Raw genomic sequence first — 22,406 nt, 5'->3', positions numbered from 1 at the left:
GTAGAATCACTTTATACCTTTTATTTCTACTGTTGTTTTTTGCCTTTTCTTTCATTGTACTTTAGTCCATCTGTCATACTGTCTTTATATTACAAATTGTTTTATTTATCTTACCCTTGCAGTATGTTTTTCTTTCTTTAAGAAACATGAGCCATATATATACCATATATATGCTATGTATGATTTTTGGTTTATTTGAGAGATGCTAGAGACAACAAAGAGATTTTGTTTAGTTTGGCTCAACCACTACAGTAATAATTGCTGAAACTGTCTGCAAGATCAAATCATTTAAAATATTTGGTGATTGTCAATGATTTCTGAAAATAAATGATGAAAAACAAAGTGTCATTCAGCACAGGCTTTTATTCATTGTTGGTTCATTTCCAATTTATCATTTGTAGCAGTAGTAGCTGTTGGTGCAGAAACAGCTTATCTTAAAGCAGCAAGCAGCAGTGCAAGGAGCTGTGGATTCTGTGTAAGGAGCGTTGGATTCTGGAGCAGAAGAGGAAGGAGTGCGGCAAGAGGACTGGTAGCAATTCCAGGATTCTGCAAGAAAATCAGTAATAAGCATTATTAAATATGATGAAGCATTCTCTGTTGAATGATTTTCTTGATGTATGACAGTATCAGAGTCTTGTATGTAATGTTCAAACCCAGAAAGACAAATGTGACACTCACCCTCTCAGAAGAAGAAGAACGTGCAACGCGATCATGTTCCGAGTCAGTCTGTTTAAAAACAAATGTACAAATGTCGTGTTTGGATATGACAGTACAGGAACACTGAGACAGTCTATGAATACTTTATTGCACTTACAGGATTTGCCAGAGCAAGGCTCAGCAGGCATCCAAGCAGAAATACAACCTTCAACATGGTTTCACAACTTCAGCCGACTGTCTCGGAGATGTGGATGATTGTGCTCTTTTGACAGTGGAGCTTTTTATACACACCTACAAGAGATTAGTTTAGATTAGTTAATCTCATTTGCATACCACACTGTTGGGAAATTATAATTATTAGGAAACACATCTACATCCACATCTTAACATGGGGAAACACAATCAGGCAATAATCAGGGACACACCTGCGAGAAAACCTTTGTCAGAAATGATGTATCATGGTTGGTTTCATTTCACAGGTATTTATCAGTAAAGCTGTTTCATACATTGCCATTACTGGCTGACAATTTTGGTCTGAGGTACTTAAAACAACAAAGTTAAGTAATCAACCATCTAATAAGCTGTCAGTGATATTTTCTTCTTGTCCTTGAGGTGTTTAATGTGAAGAAATATTGTATTTGGAAGAATAATTATAGAGGCTTGTGGTCTACTGTGCATGCAAGAGCTAATCTTGTTGTTGCTGGGACACAGTAACACAATATTTACTAGTTATGACTCACATGAACAACTAAATGTTTCTTGCACATGCTTCTTAAAATGTACTTGTTTATCCTTTTGAAGTATATGAAGATCACAGTGATCAGTTCCTGAATTTGTTGTGTTTTGTTTTATGTCTCATTTATATAATCTGCTTTGTAAACTCCAAAAAACACGTTTTATTTTTCCCAGAGATTTTTATTCTGCTGCCATTTTTCCAAAAAACACACTGACCCCCTCCAGACAATCTCATGAGAGCACTTTCTTTCCCAAAGGATGTTAACAATCTCCCTCTCTCTTTAAAATGAAAATAGAAAAACAATTAATGAGAGGTTTACCTTGACTGATAAAAACACCCAGTCACCAAAGACAAAAGTCTATCCAAACAGAGTAACATTTTCTTTTTTTTAGGTGTGATGAACAGATTAGCATATTTACAAACAAGAACTGCAACCAAATACATACTACATAGTGCATGTAGCATCACAATACCCATACACCCTCATCCAGTGCCTTAAGAACCATAAGGGGGGGAAGCACCTCTCTTTGTCAAACAGCAAGCTGTGACTTAGCGTCTGACCAGCAAACCTCTTTGTTTTCATTTGTGTTTTTCCCATGAGAGCACTTAAAGCCCCTCCCTGTGTACCTCCATCCGGAAGATTACCTAGAGACGCATCAGTGAAGACAACTAAGCTCAAACCACTACTGTCACCCAAATGTTGAAACTTATAGTGTGACTGTCTCTGACTTAGTTTGCAAATCACTTTGTTCACTTCATGTATGGACTGAACAATGGCGTTTTTAATGTTAGATGCCAGGCTACATGTGTCAAACATAACATCTGGCCTCGTCTAGCAACCCACAAAATCTGTGCTATTAGTGAAGCATCTCTCTGTACAGCCCGTGCTGCTTTTGCATGAACTGTTTGTAGGTTGTCAATGTAACTGTGCTGATGCACGTGCACTATACCATCCGAAGTAATAATGTGCATTCCCACATAAGAAAAACTCTCATGTTCTTCATGGCCCACATGAAAAGCAGTACAGGGATAACATTAGTGACAACCAGTGTTGAGCATGAGTTCTTTGACCCTGTTGTACCAGTAGAGGGAAGCATCTGCAAATCCATTTACACATTTCTTTAATTTCCACAGAACATTCTCCATGCCCACTTCGGGATGCGGGGGGGTGAAAATGTCTTGTGAGAGTTCCACATCCTTTAAAAAAGCAGATTTAATATCCATAGAATGAATTTTCCACTTATTTTGACACATCACTGCCAACAGCAGCCTGAGTGACTCTGATGCACATGTGGGAGAATCTTTCTGTAACTCATGAATGTTGATTTCTTCAAAACCTCTCTCCACAAGGTGGGCTTTGGGAATGATACCTTCTCTAGTTTCTTTTAATGTACAGACCCATCTAATCGAAATACATTTTTGACCTTTGTCCATGACCTCTTCGTAGACATTATTATTTTTCCAGTTCTCAATCTCTTGCTGTTTAGCAGCACCAAAAGAAATGTCTTTAGCAATGAGTATATCAGCTTCTGCGTTTTCAGATACAGTGTGAAGATTATCCATCTGTCATATGTCTACCGCCGGATTTTGTCCCTCACTGCCCTCAGGTTCAAGACTCTGTACATTGTACCAGTTTTTTGCATTGCCCCTTGGCTTTTCCTGCTCTGCCTAAAACTCTGGCAGTGTGTTTAGTACCATCATCTCTGTTAGTAAATGTAACTGTCTGACCTGTTTTTAGTTTGACCTCTGTCGGACCCTGAGTATTAGTTGCATCACTCTCTTTGTCACTATGTGTCTCATTAGTCTGTCTGGCATTTCTTTCCTCTGTCTCTGTATTGTCAGTAATTTGTTGTTCTCCACTAACACTCATTTCATCATCTGAGCTCTCTGACACCTCAGTGTGAACCTGTCATGGTCCGGGGTCCTTTGGACCTGTGTGTGTGTGTGTGTGTTTTGTTTTTTTTTTGCTTAATCTTGTTTGTTATGTTCTGGTTTTTTGGTTGTGGGGTTTAATTGGTTATTTCTAGTTCCTTGTGTTCTGTGTCAGGTCTGCGTCTCTGTTCCCTTGTCTTATTTCCTGTTTTATTTTGATAGTCGTACAGTCTCTGTCTGTTGTGTTCAGTTTTGCTTCCCCTGGTCTTGACATAGAAATCACCTGTGTTCCCACCTGTTTCCACTCCCTTCATTATCCTCCTGTGTATTTAAGTCCTGTGTCTTCAGTGCCTGTTGTCATTTTGTTGTCTTGTTCTTTGTTCCCCAGCTGCATTTATCCTGTTTTTGGCCTTAGCTCTTAGAATTCAAGTTATTTTCTGTTGTCCTGAATCTGCCGCTGGTTTGGTCCATCCATGTCTTCTGTTCTGCCCTCGCTAAAATAAAAGCTGAGTTGATATTTTACCTTCTGTCTTGTGTATGCTGCATTGGGGTCCTCTTCCTGCCTGTCACACAGCCCATACATGTCAGAACCATGTTTTCACTTACTGTATCCTTTTCAGGAGCTCTGGACAGGAAAGTTTTATTCTCATCCATTTTGTTAAGCCTGGACTGATGTACTCGAACAAGAATCCCACCAAGTCTCCAGGGACTGTATCCTGCTGTAGTCTTTGTCTCAATGTTGAATTTTTCTGCCATGTCTCTAACTTCCTCATTGTTGAACTCTCCACCGTTGTCAGTGTAGTTCCGTTTGGGGGAACCATGGACACTTAACGAGTGAATGAAGGAGTTGACAATCTCAGAGGGTTTCTTGGTCCTCACAATGTTTCCAGTGCTGAAACGTGTAAAATGGTCAATGATGTGCAGGTACCATACTCCAGATTCCAACTCATGTAGATCCATTGCCACCATTTCATTGTACTCTGTGGCTGCCGCTCTCCGCCCTGTGATGAGCCATTGCTCCTTTTGAATTTTCCCTGTGATTTTTGCTCAAAAAAATAAACATCTTGAGTTTCTGTGCCATTTCTTGTTCGATGGTTTTTTCCCAAAAAATCCACTTCAGTCCTGACTTCATGGAGGCAAATGTCAAATCTGCGCACGCTGTGAGAGCAAGCTGCTGACTTTTCTCCTCGAGACAAGTCGCATTCAAGAGTTTAAACGCTAGCACAGTGTCAGGCAGCGCCATGTTGTACTTCTTCTTGCGATTGTAACATTGCTCAAAATCTAGGATGAAGTGAACCATGGGCATTGTACTGTCTTTGGATAATGAGTCACAAAAGGACTATGCTTCATAAGCTCAGTCTTTTTATTCTCTTAAAAATACCACATCCAATTTAGGAACCAAGGTTCTCATACCGTCATCTTTGTTCAGATCTCTCTGGCTCTCCCTTCGTTCCCCAGCGCCACAGCGAGTGCCTGTTTCTTCTTGTCCAGATCAGTAACAAGTATCCAAATGTTAACCTTATTTCTCCAGCACTCGTATGGCCAGGCTTCATCAAACTTCAGTGGTACTCTGTAATTGGAAACCATTCTCTACTACCATTGTAAACTCCAAAAACCACGAAGTTTTAGTTTTCCCAGAGATTTTTATTCTGCCGCCATTTTTCCAAAGCACACACTGACCCCTCCCAACAATCTCGCAAGAGCATATTTCCGACCAAAGGATGTTAACAACCTTTGTCAGTAGACAGTTTTTAACAGAGCTGAATGTTTGTTTATCTAAATATGTCAAAAACATAAACCATTCCCATTTTTGTTTTTTCAAGACTATATCACTAACATCTAAAATGAAATTATTTTAATTTATCAGTAACCAAATAATATTCATATAATAATTGCATACTCACGCAACAAACAGGGAGACAGACAGACAGATTTATAGATAGATAGATTTACAAATTTATGGATTAATAGATACATTTATAGAGAATGGAGAGATTTGGAGAATGTAGAATCACTTTATACCTTTTATTTCTACTGTTGTTTTTTGACTTTTCTTTCTTTGTACTTTAGTCCATCTGTCATACTGTCTTTATATTACAAATTGTTTTATTTATCTTAGCCTTACAGTATGCTTTTTCATTAAGAAACATAAGAATATATATACCATATATGTGCTATATAGGTATTCTGTCCCCTGCGTGGTGTAGCTTTACACGAAGAGACAGATAGCTAAACAGATGTACTTGGCACTGAAAGCCTTGAATGATGATTCAGACGTGGAAGTAAGGTTTACTTGTTTATCTTCATCAGCATGTATTCTTACAGTGCTTTTCCAGAAACTTGTGAAACTAAAAATAAGTACAACAAAGAAATGTATTCAATACAAATAAAGGTTACATGTTCATCACTCTAATATGGCAGATAGTTACACTACACATGACAACTCAGGATTTAGCATCTCTTTATAATCATCTTTAAATATCAAGCAAAGCAACAAAATATTCATTAATCTTTATCCATAAAGATGAAACAAAATATAAACTTACAAACAAAGCTTCTCCACAGCTTAACACAGACGGATGCAGAAGGATAAAAAGACATGCTCTGATACACCTCACTGTGCAAAATCCCCATACTGAAGTAACACCCCCCAAACATGTGATCCAAACAACCAATAGAAACGAATGTCATTCAAGTTATAGTAAATTAGACTGACTGCACTCTTTAAGATGACCACTAGGGGGTGGTAAAATGCTCTCATCTTCCACACAACGTCACACTCCCTGCCTGGTATTGAACACAATACCACTACCAATTACTCAGCAGTCCAAGGAACTAAAAAAAACACAAAGAATTGACCATGATAAATGTTTAGCTAGGTACTCAGGTAGGTATTTATGGAGACATAAGTACCACTACTTCTGTTACCGGCCTAAAGAAGGTTTTTACAGTCCCACCTTTAGTGACCTTTAGCTCTATCTTCCTGACCTTTCCGTCGCTGTCAGCATAAGCCTTGGTGATGAGAGCCATTGGCCACTGATTTCTTTTCACCTGAGGATCTTTGAGCAGCACCAAGTCACCTTCCTTGAGGTTGGGTTGGCTATCTTGCCACTTGGTTCGGCTTTGCAGCGTAGAAAGATATTCTCGCCTCCATCTCTCCCAAAATGCATTTGCTAAGTGTTGGACCCGTTTCCACTGCTGGCGATACAAATCTGTAGTCTCAAAAGATCCTTTTACAGTTTGCTGCACCTCCTCGTGTGCGCCGAGTGGAGATGTTCCAGGGGCCGAATCCATCTAAACCCACATTTGTGAATGGAGGTTCAGTGCTCAGACGATCAGATGGAAGATCTGCCATCTTCTGCTCTGTGGCTCTACCACGAAGTTTGTTACATGTGACACACTTGCACAGATTTCTGGAAATACACCTCTTTGCACCTACAATCCAGATACCAGCCATGCGTATAGCTCCCTCAGTAAAAACTCTGCCCTGATGGTGAACTCTGTTATGGTAGTGGTTTACAAGTAGAGCTGCAATATGGCTGAGGCCAGGAACGATGAGAGGGTGTTTCTCCTTTGTCTCGAGCGGGGCATGCTGGAGTTGACCACCTATTCTCAGGAGTTTACCATCATCAAGAACAGGGTTGAGCTTCCTCAGGGGACTGCCTTTGGGAATGACTCCACCTTTCTCCAAACAGGCCACCTCAACTTGGTATGTCTCTCTTTGTACACACCCAATGATGATAAGCTTTGCTCGTGACAGTGTATCGGGTTTGTGGGGCTTCAAACAGTAATGCCAACCTCTGCAAACTTGTTTGTCGCTGTCCTTCTGTGACTTGAAGGACTGAATGATATGGATGAGACAGGCTATAGCTCTGACAAGGGATTTCCACCTGGAGAACCTTTCAAAGCGATGTGAACCAATACTTCTATGGGAGTCTGCAGCTGTCGTGCTGTGGCTTCGTACCTCCACATCACAATCTGGATCAATGAGGTTATAAGATGTTTCCTCATGTGCGTCTCTCTCCTCAGAGTGTCGCAGGAAATCTGGGCCAGTAAGCCAGTTAGTTTGTGAGAGATTAGCTGGAGGCACTGACCTGGTGGCAACATCTGCAGGATTCTCATCGGTGTGGACATACTGCCACTGTTCAGGGTTCGAGAATCTCCTTATCCATTCCACCCTGTTGCTAACGTACACATAAAACCTCCTGCGTTCTTTATAGATGTACCCTAGCACCACCTTGCTGTCAGTGTAGAACGTAAGATTATTACGATTGATGTCCAGCTCCTTCACAAGCACCTCAGCAATCTCCACTGCCAAGACAGCGGCACCTAATTCAAGTCTGGGAACAGTGTGGAATGACAAAGGGGCTAATTTGGCTTTCCCCATAATGAACCCAACATGACATTTTCCTTCCTCATCTATCACCTTGAGATAAGCCACAGCTGCGATGGCCTTTGTGGAAGCATCTAAGAAGATGTGAATCTCTGTACGTCGAGTGGTGGACAGAGAGGCAGCAATGTAGGCTCGGGAAATTTCCAACTGTTCCAAATCCTGCAGTGAATCTCTCCAAACAATCCATTCTGTTGCTTTTTTTAGCTGGAAGAGGAGCATCCCAGTCACTGTTGTTGTGAGTAAACTGCCGCAACAAGAGTTTCCCTTGAATAGTAACAGGAGCTACAAGACCAAGTGGATCAAACAGACTATTGATGGTTGCAAGCACACCTCTTCGAGTGAATGGCTTCTCATTCCTGGCAACACGGAATGTAAAGGTGTCGTTCACAAGATCCCAACTTAGTCCAAGGCTGCGTTGCAATGGAGGTGAATCTTTGTCTAAGTCAAGATTTTTCAAGTCCTTTGCATGGTCTGTTGATGGAAAGGCTTGCATGACAGTTTGGCAGTTAGATGCTATCTTATGCAGTCTCAAGTTGGAGATGGCAAACATACCTTGTGCTGCTTTTAGTAGACAGATGGCTGCAGTTGCAGATGGCAGTGACTTGAGCGCATCATCCACATAGAAGTCCCTGTGTATGAACTGCTTCGCCTCTTTACCAAACTCATCCTCCCCATACACTGCTGCTCGCCGTAGCCCAGAGGTAGCAACCGCAGGAGAGGGGCGATTACCAAATACATGGACTTTCATCCTATATTCCAAAATCTCCTTGGTGGTATCATTGTCTTTAAACCACAAAAATCTGAGGAAATTTCTGTGGTCCTCCCTGATGGCAAAGCTGTGGAACATTTGTTCAATATCTGCTGTGATGGCTACCTCTTCACACCTAAATCGCATTAATACTCCCAGCAAACTGTTGTTTAAGTCCGGCCCTGTCAGCAACACATCGTTCAATGAGATCCCAAGATGCGGAGCACAACTCTGATCTGGTCAGGCTTGCGTGGATGGTAGACACCAAAACTGGGAAGATACCAGCATTCTTCTCCTTCGTGCAATGGTGGAGCTAGTTCAGCATGATCACGGTCAAAAATGTTTTGCGTGAAGATGAGAAAATGGCTCTTCATTTCAGGTTTTCTTTCCAGAGTTCGGCAGAGACTGGTAAAGCGGTTCAGCGCTTGTTCTCTATTGTTAGGCAGCCGTGGTCTTGGTGTGCGAAATGGAAGGGGCGCCACCCAGCTGTTAGCATCATCTATAAACATCTCCTTGTCCATCAAATGCATGAACTGTTTGTCCTCAATAGATGGCGCAACCGTGTTGTCATTCCTTGTTCTTTCAAAAATCTCACTTCTGAGTGAATGACTACCAGAATTCTGAAGCAGACTGTCAGAAGGATGAAAGTATGGTAACCTTTGAGAGTTGAATGGCCTTACACGTCCTTTCTGTGAGACTCTCTTTCAGAACAAGGTGGTTGGGACAAGGACTGAAGTGAGAGTGGCGGCCATTCTCCAAAACATTTGTTCCGGTAGGCATTAACCGCTTTAGGCTTGTGAGCTGCACCCAGACAGACATCTCCGACTACCACCCAGCCAAGGTCAAGTCTTTGAGCGTAGGGAGCATTGTTAGGCCCATTACGCTGGTCCCTCACCTTGTGGACTTGTCGAACATCTCGACCCAGGAGGAGGAGAATTTGTGCATCATCGTCAAGTTCAGGGATAAAATGAGCAATAGATTTTAGGTGAGCATGGTGCTTAACAGCCTGAGGAGTAGGTATCTCTGACCTGTCATCAGGAATATGGCTACACTCAATAAGCGTGGGAAGAAGGATGCTGAGATGTCCATCCAAGGGCTGAGCAATGAATCCAACTCCTCTTCTTCCAGACAACTCTGTGATTCCAGCACATGTGCGCAGTGTGTAGGGAGCCTCTGTTCCCTTAAGGTCAAACAGGTCAAAGAACTCAGACCATGCGAGAGACCTATTGCTTTGGTCATCAAGTACAGCATAAACTTTTATAGCCCTTTCTGGTTGTCCTTTGGGATGCACTTTTACGAGGCAGATTTTAGAACATGAGCGCGAGTTACTGGTGTCACCACACACTTCTGTGCATTTAGAGACTATGTCAGGAGAAGTCTCTTCACTTTCCTCCCCGCCATGCTCTACTTCAGGGTCTTTGGTAGCCCATGGAGCTGGTCCTGGATGAAGAGCTGTGACATGTTTGCCACTGTCACACTCTTTGCACTGAACAGTTATTTTGCAGTCTCTAGCAGCATGATCAGTTGAAGAACAACATTTGAAACATAGTCCATTATCCTTGAGAAATGTTTTACGTTCTTCAAGTGTCTTAGCTCGAAACCCTCTACATCGTTTGAGAGGATGAGGTTTTCTATGAATTGGACACTGTCTGTTCACATCTAACTTACTGCTAGCAGACTCTGTAGACTTGATGACAGATGTCGATAAAATCTCTGTTTTGTGAGATGAGACTTGGCCCTTGAGATGTGTGTACCTTTTTACAGGATTGTCTGGTCTTGCTGTCGTCATCCCAAAAGAACTGAATGCAAAACTTGGATCATTACACGTATGCGCTTCTTTGCAGATGAAATCAGTGAAGAAGGAGAATGGTGGGAACTGGACTTGGTTTTGCAGCTTGTAAGCACTGCCTTGTGTCATCCATTTCTCCTGGAGGCTGTATGGCAGCTTCTCCACTATTGGATTAACGCCCCGAGAGGTATCTAAGTAAGCAAGCCCCGGTAAATAACCCTCTAATTTTGCTGACTCCAACTCCTTTAACAAATCGCCAAGCTCTCTCAGTTTGAGGGGATCCTTGTTGCAAACCTTAGGAAATCTTTCTAGTTTGTCCAACAGAGCCTTCTCAATTATTTCAGGTGACCCATAGCTCTCCTCAAGACGCCTCCATGCCATCCTAAGCCCAGCCGCAGGATCACTGACATGAACCACTCTAATTCTCTTAACCTGCTCTGATGATTGAGGGCCCAACCACCCGGTGAGAAGGTTAAGCTCTTCATTGCAGGTAAGTTTCAGACCTTGTATGACATTCATGAACGTAGACTTCCAGCCCCAATAATTCTCTGGACGATCGTCAAACCTTGTCATCCCAGAGGTCACAAGTTCCCGACGAGCCATGTAAGCAGCAAAATGATTCCTGCCGGTATGATCCGGAGCAGATGACTGGGGTGCATGCATCCTAAGAGGACGTGTGTGGAGTGGCGTTCCCTTAAAGTGGGTGTCATTATGAAGATGGGTCCTCTGGTAATTTTGGGTGGTTATTTGATCCATGCGATCCCCTTCAGTGTAGCCAGTATGTTGCTGGATACATGCTGGAGTGATATACAGTCTACCATCGGCGATGCTGGTGGCATGCTTTTCATCATCACGGAGCAGCAAAACCTGAGAGCTATCACGTGGCTTATTAGACGCGGTATAGGACTCAGGATGGGGCAACAACCGTTGACTAGAGTGAATTTTGGAGTGACATTCAACATAATCACTTGTTCTTTTATCAGGCGACTCATATGGAATTCTTGTAATGTCCACTGCAATGTCTGATTTAAGGTCCAGCTCTGCTGCAGCTGATTCTAAAACCTCTGCCTCCGCTAAAGCAGCTGCAACCTCTTCTTCTTGTTTCAATGTGGCTAGACCGGCTTCCATGCGTGCCTCTTCCACTCTCAACTGGGCCTTTTTAACCATGAGGTCATTTTCTCTTTTCACAAGGGTGGAGCGAGCCCGTACTGCTTCCGCTCTGGCACGAGCTTTAGCTGCTGCTAAGCTTGCTGAAGACTTGCTGGTTTTATTAGAAGAACCAGCAACAGATCTGGTAACATGCGATTTCACAGATAAAACTGGGGATTGAGTTTTATCTTGATTTTCAGTGTTCACAGTATTGTCCATTCTGTATATATTATACATATATATCTGTATTATACTAGACTATAATATTTTTATAATATTTTTAATAATATTTTTATTTTTTATTTTAGAGAATTTGATTTTCTATTGCATGGCACTGAACAGGAGTGGCCCTCCTGTCTCATTGTACATCCTGTATAATGACAATAAAAGGCATTCTATATGCCACAGACTTCCTATTCGGTCTGAATACTGTTAATACGGTATCCTTAGGGGCAGCTGTCCCTGTTTGCAAGAATTGCTGTGCTATCCTTGGCGGGATGCTGTTTTTTCACTATTCTGTCACTTCGTGTAAAGCTACACTACGCAGGGGACAGAATAATAGGTTTAAGTTCTGGTTTATTTGAGAGATGCTAGAGACAACAAAGAGATTTTGTTTAGTTTGGCTCAACCACTACAGTAATAATTGCTGAAACTGTCTGCAAGATCAAATCATTTAAAATATTTGGTGATTGTCAATGATTTCTGAAAATAAATGATGAAAAACAAAGTGTCATTCAGCACAGACTTTTATTCATTGTTGGTTCATTTCCAATTTATCATTTGTAGCAGTAGTAGCTGTTGGTGCAGAAACAGCTTATCTTAAAGCAGCAAGCAGCAGTGCAAGGAGCTGTGGATTCTGCGTAAGGAGCGTTGGATTCTGGAGCAGAAGAGGAAGGAGTGCGGCAAGAGGACTGGTAGCAATTCCAGGATTCTGCAAGAAAATCAGTAATAAGCATTATTAAATATGATGAAGCATTCTCTGGTGAATGATTTTCTTGATGTATGACAGTATCAGAGTCTTGTGTGTAATGTTCGAACCCAGAAAGACAAATGTGACACTCACCCTCTCAGAAGAAGAAGAACGTGCAACGCGATCATGTTCCGAGTCAGTCTGTTTAAAAACAAATGTACAAATGTCGTGTTTGGATATGACAGTACAGGAACACTGAGACAGTCTATGAATACTTTATTACACTTACAGGATTTGCCAGAGCAAGGCTCAGCAGGCATCCAAGCAGAAATACAACCTTCAGCATGGTTTCAGTGAGTTGACCTGTTACCAGTGATTCAGATGAGTTTTTGTTCTAAAACATCAGTAAAATCACCATCACATCAACATTAGAGGGAAAACAAAGAAACAATAAATGAATGATAATGTTACCGTCAGGGCTTCACAACTTCAGCAGACTGTCTCAGAGATGTGGACGATTGTGCTCTTCTGACAGTGGAGCTTTTTATACACAGTTACAAGAGATTAGTTTAGATTAGTTAATCTCATTTGCATACCACACTGTTGGGAAATTATAATTATTAGGAAAAACATCTACATCCACATCTTAACATGGGGAAACACAATCAGGCAATAATCACTGTGAGGAAACCTTTGTCAGAAATGATGTATCATGGTTGGTTTCATTTCACAGGTATTTATCAGTAAAGCTGTTTCATACATTGTCATTACTGGCCGACAATTTTGGTCTGAGGTACTTAAAACAACAAAGTTAAGTAATCAACCATCTAATAAGCTGTCAGTGATATTTTCTTCTTCTCCTTGAAGTGTTTAATGTGAAGAAATATTGTATTTGGAAGAATAATTATAGAGGCTTGTGGTCTACTGTACATGCAAGAGCTAATCTTGTTGTTGCTGGGACACAGTAACATAATATTTACTAGTTATAACTCACATGAACAAATAAATGTTTCATGCACATGCTTCTTAAAATGTTTTGTATATGAATGTAAGTATATGAAGAAGAAACAAAACACAATTTATTGTGTTTTGTTTTATGTCTCATTTATTTAATCACATTTGTCAGTAGACAGTTTTTAACAGAGCTGAATGTTTGCTTATCTAAATATGTCAAAAGAGTAAACCATTCCCATATTTATTTATAGATAGATAGATAGATAGATAGATAGATAGATAGATAGATAGATAGATAGATAGATAGATAGATAGATAGATAGATAGATAGATGCAGACGATAAATACACATCAAGTAAAAAAAAAAGAAGTCGTCAGAAATGCAAGCTTCACTGGGTGTTCCCTGTTAACTGCATAAGCTGCTAAGTCTCTTGGCTTGCAATCATGACCAGGTATTTCCATCTGTTTACAAGTTTGCCAACACAAGAGAGTCATATTTAAGCATGATGAACTCAATGCAACATATTCAGATCATCCTGTCCAGGTGGGGTTTCTGTCTCTAATCATCAGCCACACCCTGAAATGAGGAGGAGGAGGATTTCTTAACAAAGCTGATCCAAAACTGTCTATAAGAAGAGCTCAACATTCAGAGCATCACTGCAACAACCTCCTTCACTGTGAGACACTCTGCTGCAGCTGTAGGACTTGAAGTAATTGAATCTTTATTCTCAGTATTTTCTGTGTAAGGATTGTAGAAGAGCATTTGGGTGAATTTGTCAGCGTGTTTTATTATCTTTTCTTTTTCAACAGCTTCAGTAACTGAAACCATGCTGAAGGTATTTCTGCTTGGATGTCTCCTGAGCCTCACTCTGGCTCAGCCTGTAAGTATTATCTTAGACATTATCAAACTCAATATCATTATAAGTGATTATATATGCAGACACTACTGTAATAAATATTAGTAATACCACACTTTGAACTTTCTACAGCTGGACCAGGCACATGAACGCCTTGCCCGCTCTAACTCAAGAGAGGTGAGTGCTTTCTTTATTGGCACAAATAAATCTCACATGAGCATCACTCTCTGTAAAACTGTTTTTTGTTTGTTTGTTTGTTTCAGTTTTTCCAGTGGCGGCCCACCTATAACAGCAATTTTTTGCTGCAGCTCCTTGCTCTCTTACAAGCATTTGCTACAACTACTACAACAACTACTACAACAACTGCACCCACTACAACTCGTGCTCCCTAAAACCTGAAATGAAACCAAAGATCAACGAGTAATTTTAAACCATCAGCACAATGTTGCGTCAGCTTCTTCTGCTTTCTTGAGAATGCACAGCTTTAGTTTTTCTCTTTCCCAGATTGATTCATGCTTCTTAATCAGTGTTTCTGCTCACTGTTGTCTTTAGTAGCTGCCAAATAAAGTTCATAAGTGAAAATCATGTAGACTCAGAATGTTTTTTTTCACTATCACTTCTCTTTTATACAGTTTGGTCCATAATATCACAGAATGTTTGTCATTTTCCCTCTGTGCCTCACAACAGTGAATTTTAAATCAAACAATCATGATGTCATTGAAGTGCAGACATTCAGCTTTTATGAATCTTTAAAGCATAAAAAAAGATCCAAACTCAAGGGATGAACCAGTCCTGTGTCTACAGATAACAGACAAGTTAGCAAAACTTTGCTACAAGGAACCTGTCGTAAGAAGCATAATTTATTCCAATTTCTTAAGTTGAATCTGTGAAAAATGCCAACGACAACAAAGACAATAAAGTAAAATTGTATTTTTGCACCAACAAGTTGATCCCCAAAGAGCTATTACTTGAAAACTTGGTGTATCTTGGCATGGTGTACAGTGTGCCAGTAAAATATATTGAGGGAACTGGAAACGTGGAGGACAAAAGGAGTAGCAGGCATAAAAAAAAAAATTACAGCAGATCAACAGGATCTGAAAGTCATATCCTTAAGAGATAAACAAATAAACAAACAAAAAAATCCAACCAAGACCTGATATAGGACATAAGTGATGAATGTGGCCCTTCAGTTGATCCATCACCTGTTAATTAAAGCATCATCAGTGGAAGGGTGGCTGTCATTTTTAAGAAAGGGAAACAGAGAGGCTGAGGGGCTGAGGGAGGTGAGACAGGACAAAAGACATGCTGTAGAAGAGAGCCAGAGATAAATAACAACTAATGATTAAATGTAGAGTGCTGTATAAACAGAGTAAAAAGACATGAATGAAAAGAAACAGTGCATCATGGGAATCCCCCAAGCAGCCGACATGTTTCAGGGTCACTTGATCCAGCCCTAACTATAAGCTTGATCATAAAGGAAACTTTTAAGCCGAATCTAAAAAATAGAGAGGGTTTCTGTCTCCTGAATCCAAATCAGGAGTTGATTCTACAGAAGAGGGGCCTGAAATCTGAAGGCTCCGCCTTCCATTCTACTCTTAAATATCCTAGGAACCACAAGTAAGCCAGCAGTCTGAGAGCAAAGTGCTCCACAGGGTGAGACAGTACTATGAGGTCCCTAAGGGGGTCTAGCTCAAGCAGCAGCCTTTTGGATCTGTTAAAGGCTTTACAGGGAGGTTTCAGGAGAGCCTGATAGTAATGGATTACAATAGTCCAACATAGAAGTAATAAATGCATGAATTAGCTGTTCAGCAACACTCTGAGAAAGGATGTTTCTAAATTTGGAAATATTGCGCACATGCAAAAAAAAAAAAAGCAGTCCTACATGTGTGCCTAATACATGCATTGAAGGACATATCCTGGTCAAAAATGATTCCAGGATTCCTCACAGTGTTACTGGACACCAAGGAAATGCCATCCAGAGTAAGCATCTACTTAGACACCATGTTTCTAAGGGTTGTAGGGCAGTGTACATTAGCCTCAGTTTTATCTGAATTTACAAGCAGGAAATTACAGGTCATCCAGGGCTTTATGTCTTTAAGACATTCCTGCATTTTAACTAATTCCAATGGTCATGAGCTTTGGGTAGTGAGAGAGAGAAGATGATTGTGGTTACAAGCAGTGGAAATGAGCTTTCTCTAAACGGTGGCTGGCCTCAGAGTAGAGTCGCTACTCCTCCATGTCGAAAGGACGTAGATGACGTGGTTTAAGCATCTGACTAGGAGGCCTCCTCGTCGCCAGGGTGAGGGTGAGTGAGGTGTTCTGGGCATGGCCTTAGGAAGGAGGGCCTAGGGTAGACCCAGAACACACTGGAGAAAATATATATCTCTCAGCTGGCCTGGAAACACCTCAGTGTCCCATCAGAAGTAGGAGGATGTGGCTGGGGAGAGGGAGGTCTGGGTTTCTCTGCTTAGGCGGTTGCCCCCACATCCCAGGTGTGGATAAACAGAAGAAAATGGATGGACTGAGTGATCAATGGAAACAGTAGACATGGACAAGGACAATGAGATCAAAGAAGGCATACATACAAAACTGGACAAGAAAAAGATCAAGTCCATAGATTTTTGTAAACATGGACGATGCCAAGGCTCATGGAAATAGTAATAAAACATTTTGCAAATGAATACTAATTATTTAATAAAAATATAAATCAATACATTTGTTTACAGATTAATTCATTGATCTCTAGAAGAAAACGCTGCCGTACAATGGTGAAAATAATTCATTTACTGATAACTTAATGAACAACAAATTTATAGTTCAAATGAAAGAGAGATTTACTAAAACATCATGTCAGTAAAACACTTTAAAATAACGCTGGATATTAAAATGCAGTTTAAATAGAAAAATAAGATTCACAAATTTAGTTAAAAATATAGTTTTAATTTGGATGTGTTAATTTCAATTCAGATATTTAAAATGAAGAGTCTCTTTCCCATTTGCAATTCACCACTAAATTAATTTTTCCTGTAGCTATCAGCTTCTCTGTCTAGTCTCATCGGTTAGGCTTTCTATGAGACCTTGGTTATTGCACTTTGAAGAAGAGGCAAAACAATTCAAATTAGCTATGAGATGTCTGATTGTTGAGAATGACCCTACTCAATGTGGACGGCTCTGCTAACATTACAGGATTGGCTAGGGCAAAATTCACAAGGCATTTTCCCCATTGTGGGATCAATAAAGTATCATCATCCAAACAGAAATACCAGTGAATACACCTACTGGACAAATAACTCAATAAAATGAGTGTGCGGTCTGAAGTATGAGCAGACTGTCTCACAGATGATCAAGAGGATTGTGGTAATGTTGTGCTGAAGCTGAGCTTTTCATAAAGGTAAAGTGTATTTTTCTTAGCATAATGCATTGTTGTGGGGGAACAATAATTATTAGTAAATCTTCCAATACTTCAAGATGAAGAAACGCAGAAGTTAATCAGTACCATACGTCATGGCAAATACAAGTACTCTAATATGATAGCTTAGCTCCAAAAATATGTGTTTCTTCCCAAAACTGACTTCAATGTCAAAGGTTTGGGGTTCTTTTTCTCTTATGCATTCTCAGCATTTCCTCACAATTTTTGGTCTGAGGTACTTTTTTTTTTATATTAATTAACTAAACCTTGTAATTACAAACTAGCTGTTTTCTTTTTCTCTTTGTTCTGGACTGTATAACAGACTCCCCCTGCTGAATCCTTGGGCCTATCTTTGCAATTAGAAAGTAGAAATGGTTCATAAATATATCCCAATAGTGTTTGTTACAGCTTCAGTTCTTCCAGCTCATTTGGGATTTGGAGAATGTAGAATCACTTTATACCTTCTATTTCTACTGTTGTCTTTTACTTTTTGTTTGTATTTTATTTCATCTGTCATACTGTCTTTATATTAGAAACCAAGTTTTATTTATCTTACCCTTACAGTATGCTTTTTTCATTAAGAAACATAAGAATATATATACCATATATGCACTGTATAGGATTAAGTTCTGGTTTATTTGAGAGATGCTAAAGACAACAAAGAGATTTTGTTTAGTTTGGCTCAACCACTACAATAATAATTGCTGAAACTGTCTGCAAGATCAAATCATTTAAAATATTTGGTGACTGTCAATGATTTCTGAAAATAAATGATGAAAAACAAAGTGTCATTCAGCACAGGCTTTTATTCATTGTTGGTTCATTTCCAATTTATCATTTGTAGCAGTAGTAGCTGTTGGTGCAGAAACAGCTTATCTTAAAGCAGCAAGCAGCAGTGCAAGGAGCTGTGGATTCTGTGTAAGGAGCGTTGGATTCTGGAGCAGAAGAGGAAGGAGTGCAGCAAGAGGACTGGTAGCAGTTCCAGGATTCTGCAAGAAAATCAGTAATATGCATTATTAAATATGATGAAGCATTCTCTGGTGAATGATTTTCTTGATGTATGACAGTATCAGAGTCTTGTGTGTAATATTAAAACCCAGAAAGACAAATGTGACACTCACCCTCTCAGAAGAAGAAGAACGTGCAACGCGCTCGTGTTCCGAGTCAGTCTGTTTAAAAACAAATGTACAAATGTCGTGTTTGGATATGACAGTACAGGAACACTGAGACAGTCTATGAATACTTTATTACACTTACAGGATTTGCCAGAGCAAGGCTCAGCAGGCATCCAAGCAGAAATACAACCTTCAGCATGGTTTCAGTGAGTTGACCTGTTACCAGTGATTCAGATGAGTTTTTGTTCTAAAACATCAGTAAAATCACCATCACATCAACATTAGAGTGAAAACAAAGAAACAATAAATGAATGATAATGTTACCGTCAGGGCTTCACAACTTCAGCAGACTGTCTCAGAGATGTGGACGATTGTGCTCTTCTGACAGTGGAGCTTTTTATACACAGTTACAAGAGATTAGTTTAGATTAGTTAATCTCATTTGCATACCACACTGTTGGGAAATTATAATTATTAGGAAAAACATCTACATCCACATCTTAACATGGGGAAACACAATCAGGCAATAATCACTGTGAGGAAACCTTTGTCAGAAATGATGTATCATGGTTGGTTTCATTTCACAGGTATTTATCAGTAACGCTGTTTCATACATTGTCATTACTGGCTGAATATTTTGGTCTGAGGTACTTAAAACAACAAAGTTAAGTAATCAACCATCTAATAAGCTGTCAGTGATATTTTCTTCTTCTCCTTGAAGTGTTTAATGTGAAGAAATATTGTATTTGGAAGAATAATTATAGAGGCTTGTGGTCTACTGTACATGCAAGAGCTAATCTTGTTGTTGCTGGGACACAGTAACATAATATTTACTAGTTATAACTCACATGAACAAATAAATGTTTCGTGCACATGCTTCTTAAAATGTTTTGTATATGAATGTAAATATATGAAGAAAGATCACAATTTATTGTGTTTTGTTTTATGTCTCATTTATTTAATCACATTTGTCAGTAGACAGTTTTTAACAGAGCTGAATGTTTGCTTATCTAAATATGTCAAAAGAGTAAACCATTCCCATATTTATTTATAGATAGATAGATAGATAGATAGATAGATAGATGCAGACGATAAATACACATCAAGTAAAAAAAAAAGAAGTCGTCAGAAATGCAAGCTTCACTGGGTGTTCCTGTTAACTGCATAAGCTGCTAAGTCTCTTGGCTTGCAATCATGACCAGGTATTTCCATCTGTTTACAAGTTTGCCAACACAAGAGAGTCATATTTAAGCATGATGAACTCAATGCAACATATTCAGATCATCCTGTCCAGGTGGGGTTTCTGTCTCTAATCATCAGCCACACCCTGAAATGAGGAGGAGGAGGATTTCTTAACAAAGCTGATCCAAAACTGTCTATAAGAAGAGCTCAACATTCAGAGCATCACTGCAACAACCTCCTTCACTGTGAGACACTCTGCGGCAGCTGTAGGACTTGAAGTAATTGAATCTTTATTCTCAGTATTTTCTGTGTAAGGATTGTAGAAGAGCATTTGGGTGAATTTGTCAGCGTGTTTTATTATCTTTTCTTTTTCAACAGCTTCAATAACTGAAACCATGCTGAAGGTATTTCTGCTTGGATGTCTCCTGAGCCTCACTCTGGCTCAGCCTGTAAGTATTATCTTAGACATTATCAAACTCAATATCATTATAAGTGATTATATATGCAGATACTACTGTAATAAATATTAGTAATACCACACTTTGAACTTTCTACAGCTGGACCAGGCACATGAACGCCTTGCCCGCTCTAACTCAAGAGAGGTGAGTGCTTTCTTTATTGGCACAAATAAATCTCACATGAGCATCACTCTCTGTAAAACTGTTTTTTGTTTGTTTGTTTGTTTCAGTTTTTCCAGTGGCGGCCCACCTATAACAGCAATTTTTTGCTGCAGCTCCTTGCTCTCTTACAAGCATTTGCTACAACTACTACAACAACTACTACAACAACTGCACCCACTACAACTCGTGCTCCCTAAAACCTGAAATGAAACCAAAGATCAACGAGTAATTTTAAACCATCAGCACAATGTTGCGTCAGCTTCTTCTGCTTTCTTGAGAATGCACAGCTTTAGTTTTTCTCTTTCCCAGATTGATTCATGCTTCTTAATCAGTGTTTCTGCTCACTGTTGTCTTTAGTAGCTGCCAAATAAAGTTCATAAGTGAAAATCATGTAGACTCAGAATGTTTTTTTTCACTATCACTTCTCTTTTATACAGTTTGGTCCATAATATCACAGAATGTTTGTCATTTTCCCTCTGTGCCTCACAACAGTGAATTTTAAATCAAACAATCATGATGTCATTGAAGTGCAGACATTCAGCTTTTATGAATCTTTAAAGCATAAAAAAAGATCCAAACTCAAGGGATGAACCAGTCCTGTGTCTACAGATAACAGACAAGTTAGCAAAACTTTGCTACAAGGAACCTGTCGTAAGAAGCATAATTTATTCCAATTTCTTAAGTTGAATCTGTGAAAAATGCCAACGACAACAAAGACAATAAAGTAAAATTGTATTTTTGCACCAACAAGTTGATCCCCAAAGAGCTATTACTTGAAAACTTGGTGTATCTTGGCATGGTGTACAGTGTGCCAGTAAAATATATTGAGGGAACTGGAAACGTGGAGGACAAAAGGAGTAGCAGGCATAAAAAAAAAATTACAGCAGATCAACAGGATCTGAAAGTCATATCCTTAAGAAATAAACAAATAAACAAACAAAAAAATCCAACCAAGACCTGATATAGGACATAAGTGATGAATGTGGCCCTTCAGTTGATCCATCTCCTGTTAATTAAAGCATCATCAGTGGAAGGGTGGCTGTCTGGGCATGGCCTTAGGAAGGAGGGCCTAGGGTAGACCCAGAACACACTGGAGAAAATATATATCTCTCAGCTGGCCTGGAAACACCTCAGTGTCCCATCAGAAGTAGGAGGATGTGGCTGGGGAGAGGGAGGTCTGGGTTTCTCTGCTTAGGCGGTTGCCCCCACATCCCAGGTGTGGATAAACAGAAGAAAATGGATGGACTGAGTGATCAATGGAAACAGTAGACATGGACAAGGACAATGAGATCAAAGAAGGCATACATACAAAACTGGACAAGAAAAAGATCAAGTCCATAGATTTTTGTAAACATGGACGATGCCAAGGTTCATGGAAATAGTAATAAAACATTTTGCAAATAAATACTAATTATTTAATAAAAATATAAATCAATACATTTGTTTACAGATTAATTCATTGATCTCTAGAAGAAAACGCTGTCGTACAATGGTGAAAATAATTCATTTACTGATAACTTAATGAACAACAAATTTATAGTTCAAATGAAAGAGGGATTTACTAAAACATCATGTCAGTAAAACACTTTAAAATAACGCTGGATATTAAAATGCAGTTTAAATAGAAAAATAAGATTCACAAATTTAGTTAAAAATATAGTTTTAATTTGGATGTGTTAATTTCAATTCACATATTTAAAATGAAGAGTCTCTTTCCCATTTGCAATTCACCACTAAATTAATTTTTCCTGTAGCTATTAGCTTCTCTGTTTAGCCTCACCGTTTAGGCTTTCTATGAGACCTTGGTTATTGCACTTTGAAGAAGAGGTAAAACAATTCAAATTAGCTATGAGATATCTGATTGTTGAGAATGACCCTACTCAATGTGGACTGCTCTGCTAACATTACAGGATTGGCTAGGGCAAAATTCACAAGGCATTTTCCCCATTGTGGGATCAATAAAGTATCATCATCATCCAAACAGAAATACCAGTGAATACACCTACTGGACAAACT

General features: G+C 39.6%; 4 long non-coding RNA genes across 4 annotated transcripts; 2 read left to right on the top strand and 2 right to left on the bottom strand.

The window, feature by feature from the left end:
- Positions 1 to 475: 475 nt before the first annotated feature.
- Positions 476 to 912, bottom strand: LOC115801368 (uncharacterized). The gene is made up of 3 exons (XR_004021754.1): positions 815 to 912; positions 679 to 726; positions 476 to 546 (listed from the first exon to the last, which is right to left on the bottom strand). It is a non-coding gene; the product is annotated as an uncharacterized LOC115801368 (long non-coding RNA).
- An 11,176-nt stretch (positions 913 to 12,088) lies between these two features.
- On the bottom strand, positions 12,089 to 18,960 carry LOC115790142 (uncharacterized). The gene is made up of 4 exons (XR_004020761.1): positions 18,914 to 18,960; positions 18,732 to 18,805; positions 18,596 to 18,643; positions 12,089 to 12,275 (listed from the first exon to the last, which is right to left on the bottom strand). It is a non-coding gene; the product is annotated as an uncharacterized LOC115790142 (long non-coding RNA).
- On the top strand, positions 14,048 to 14,620 carry LOC115790148 (uncharacterized). The gene is made up of 3 exons (XR_004020763.1): positions 14,048 to 14,089; positions 14,198 to 14,242; positions 14,329 to 14,620. It is a non-coding gene; the product is annotated as an uncharacterized LOC115790148 (long non-coding RNA).
- A 1,043-nt stretch (positions 18,961 to 20,003) lies between the features above and the next one.
- LOC115794681 (uncharacterized) lies at positions 20,004 to 20,750 on the top strand. The gene is made up of 4 exons (XR_004021194.1): positions 20,004 to 20,048; positions 20,149 to 20,219; positions 20,328 to 20,372; positions 20,459 to 20,750. It is a non-coding gene; the product is annotated as an uncharacterized LOC115794681 (long non-coding RNA).
- Positions 20,751 to 22,406: the final 1,656 nt, after the last annotated feature.

The sequence above is a fragment of the Archocentrus centrarchus genome, chromosome 1, assembly GCF_007364275.1.
Source record: "Archocentrus centrarchus isolate MPI-CPG fArcCen1 chromosome 1, fArcCen1, whole genome shotgun sequence".
Taxonomy (NCBI): domain Eukaryota; kingdom Metazoa; phylum Chordata; class Actinopteri; order Cichliformes; family Cichlidae; genus Archocentrus; species Archocentrus centrarchus.
The sequence above is the reverse complement of the archived record's forward strand: the minus strand, read 5'-3'. Positions and strand labels throughout refer to the sequence as shown.